Source organism: Amblyomma mixtum, chromosome 2 (genome assembly GCF_055824585.1).
Source record: "Amblyomma mixtum isolate Tamu chromosome 2, ASM5582458v1, whole genome shotgun sequence".
Taxonomy (NCBI): domain Eukaryota; kingdom Metazoa; phylum Arthropoda; class Arachnida; order Ixodida; family Ixodidae; genus Amblyomma; species Amblyomma mixtum.
Genome location: NC_143013.1, coordinates 52,392,662 through 52,396,028, shown reverse-complemented (window position 1 = coordinate 52,396,028; position 3,367 = coordinate 52,392,662).

Genomic DNA, 3,367 nt, shown 5'->3' with positions numbered 1-3,367 from the left:
TCAAGCAGCAAGTTGTCTTGTTCCCTGGAGAACCTGGATGACGACTGCGACCAGCTGCCTGTGGTGTTCCAACTGATCGCTGTCAACGGTACTGCGTGTGCGGTTTGCCGTGAACGGCAGCTCTTCCGTTTGCAACGCGATCGGATCGTACGAGCGCTGGAGCTCTAAGGCACCTCTGCGATGTAGCATCTCACCTCTGAAATCATGGGAAGCAGCGACCAGAGCTGGTAACCCTCGGATTGATTGGCATTCAAATGGTAACTGCACTGTAGTTGAGCAGCATATTTAATGTTTGCACATATTCCGTTTCGATGACTCGGCTGTTGGCACGTGCTGCTTTTAAATAATTTTGTTAGGTACGCTTCATGCAAGGTAGTTGTTACAAACCTTTTATCCTTAGCGCGGGAGCTTAGAAATACTCTCGGCAGAAACATGTTTTATGTGGGTTAATCTATTTGAGACCTGAGGTTTTTGTGCCACGGGGAAATTGTATGCTCACACAGCGGATTATAATGTGAAGTTGCATGTTTGGTTGCCTGTTCTTACTGAATCTTAATCCCCCTTTTTATATTTCTTTTCTTACTGAATCTTAATCCACCTTTTTATCTTTCTTTTTCCATTACAACTGAAGTTTTGCGCTTCTCCTTGCGTGTCTGAAGTGGACCACTAACCCTGGTCTGAGATTGCAGTGTACGTCTCTTTGACTTCCACTTTGAGTTTAAGATATGGGTCGCACCGGTCTCACGTGCAAGGCGTTGGGCTGTTGTGTCGCTGACGAGCGTTGACACCACGCTGACGGCATGGACCTCGACGTCGGTTGCATCCACGGCGGTGCTGTCTCACGGAACGGGTGATCTTTATTGCATGTCTGTCAGAACCATCTGCTTTCCAGGACGAAATACGATTGTGTAATCATACTTTAAAAGCCTCAGAAAGAAGTGCTGCACTCGTGGTGGCATATCAGCTATCGCCTTCTTTGCTATGTCGATAACGGGCCGGTGATCACCCGTAAACGAAGTAATGAAATCGTTCACAGCCGAAAACAAGCGCCAGAGCTTCTATTTCAATTCGAGAATAGCGCTGTGCTGTCTCAGCTAATGATTTTGATGCGTATGCTACTGGCTTCCATTCGCCATCATGCCCTTACAGCAAAGCCGACCCAACGCCACACTGCGAGGCATCTGATGTAACTTTTACGTCCAGGTTTGGGCCGAAAACTGCTGACAGCCGAGCTGCGCTCAGCACCTCAGAAATTCCTCGCCATTCTGTTTCATGGTTAACTGGCAGTCCACTCAAGCCGCTCATCTTGCTTGAGAGGAGACCTTATCAATGAAATGTGCTGTGCCAAGCTTGGCACATATCTGCTAAAATAGTTGTCCCCTGCAGTCTCTGTACTGCTTGCTTGTCTTTTGGCCTTGGCATCTCGTGAATGCTGGAAATTAATCCTGTATCCGGCGCGATGCCTTTGCTGGAAATTTTCACCCAGAAATGCGATCTTTGGTTCGCCAGACTCCCACTTTGCAGCGTTAAAGGTAAGCCTTTCGGATTCAGCTGCTTTTACTACACTTCGTAGGCGCTTGTTATGTTCCTCTCGGGTTGGGCCCCAAATCAACACATCATCAACATACACGCGAACCCCAGGAAGACCGTCAAATACCTCGTTTAGTGCTTTCTGAAACACTTCACTGACTTAGGCAATGCCGAAAGGGAGACACAGAAAACAGTAACGCCCAAATCTGTGGAAATGTGCATATTTTAGATAAAGTCTCATTGAAAGGAACTTGACGACGACTGGCATTGGCGTCCAAACGCGAGAAAAATTTAGCGCCTCCAAGCTCTGCCTCAATATCCTCTCGCCTTGGCATCTGGTAGTGTTCCCGTTTCAGAATGTCATTAATTTTTCTCCGGTCAAGGTATACTTTTAGCTTGCCGTCTTTTTCACGCACAATGACGAGTGGACTTACCCAGTCCGTCGGGTCGCTCATTTTGAGAATGATTCCCTCTGGTTCCATTCGGCCCAGCTCGGCACGCAGTGGCTGCTGAAGACAGAGGCACTCTTCGAGCCGGCTGGACGATGGGCGTAGCATCCTCGCGAAGCACAATCGTGCATTCCCGCGAGAGGCGTCCAGTTCCATGAAACAAGTGCGGGAACTGCCGGGCACTTTTCTCACAAGTGGTTGTGGCTACAGCGTCGATATTCCGCTTAACTAGACCAAAACGCTCGCTGGCCTCCAGTTCAAGAATAGCTTGGTGTTTTTTTTTTTTCTTTACCACGAAGAGCTCGGCACTTTCCTTTCGATTGCCAATGACGACGGGCGTCGAAAAGGTACCGCAGTCCTTGACAATGCCAACGTTGTACAAGCGCAGGGCTGCTCCGTTTGACCGAAGCGCAGCGACATTAAACTTTCGATAGGCTGATAACGGGACGAGGTTCGCTCGTGATCCGGTATCAACTTTGAATGTGACGTTCGTCGCTCCAATACTGGCTTCCACAAGCTAGTCGCGGCCAATCGAAATGCTATCGACTGCCACATCCAAAACTTTCAAGTCGTCGTCACCGTCTTGCTGTACCTCACCAACATTAGTTGTCCCTCTGCAACTCGAGGCAAAATGGTTTGGCCTGTTGCACGAACGACGTTTTAAGGCGAAAGCCTTTACTGTCTCATCGTTGTAAGCAGCAGTTGTCGACAGAAATGTCACGCTTTTCAGTTGGTCCAAACGGTCATGACGTCACAGTGCACGAATTTCAAACGGAGCCAATTGTACTTTGGCTAGTAACCAGGCAACCAATTGAAGGGATCGCATAGTGATGCTACAAGTAAGTGGGACAGAGCTTAGTTAATTGCTTAATTACTCAATTAGCCTAATTAACTTTTCTAGCCAGGCCATATAAATAAATAAAACCGAGTTAGAAATTGGTCCAGCTCGGGAATCGAACCCCGGTCTTCGGAGTGTGAGACGAGCATGCTATCCACTCCGCCATGCCAGCTCGATGGTTTGGGAAGAACAAAGGTGCGTATAGTGAATACGGTGTCTTCGCTCACTCCCATCCTCCTCCGTTCCCTTCCGGTGAGGTTTAGGTGTCCACCGAGATATGAGAGACAGTTACATTTCCTTTCCTCAAAAACCAATTTACCGACGAGCGAGGCATAGAACCGAATGGGCGATGGCGTTCTATGGACTCCTGGAAGCGTTGCAAGACGCTGTCGCGTTCCACTCTTAGAGGCGAAGCTTGACATCTTAACCACACATCAGTGACCGCGTTTAGGTCAAAAAAGTGCCCCCTGAATTTTGACGGGTGTCCACCCAGATATGTGAGGCAGTTACTGCGTAATTTCCTTTCCTCAAATACAATTTTCATTTTCTT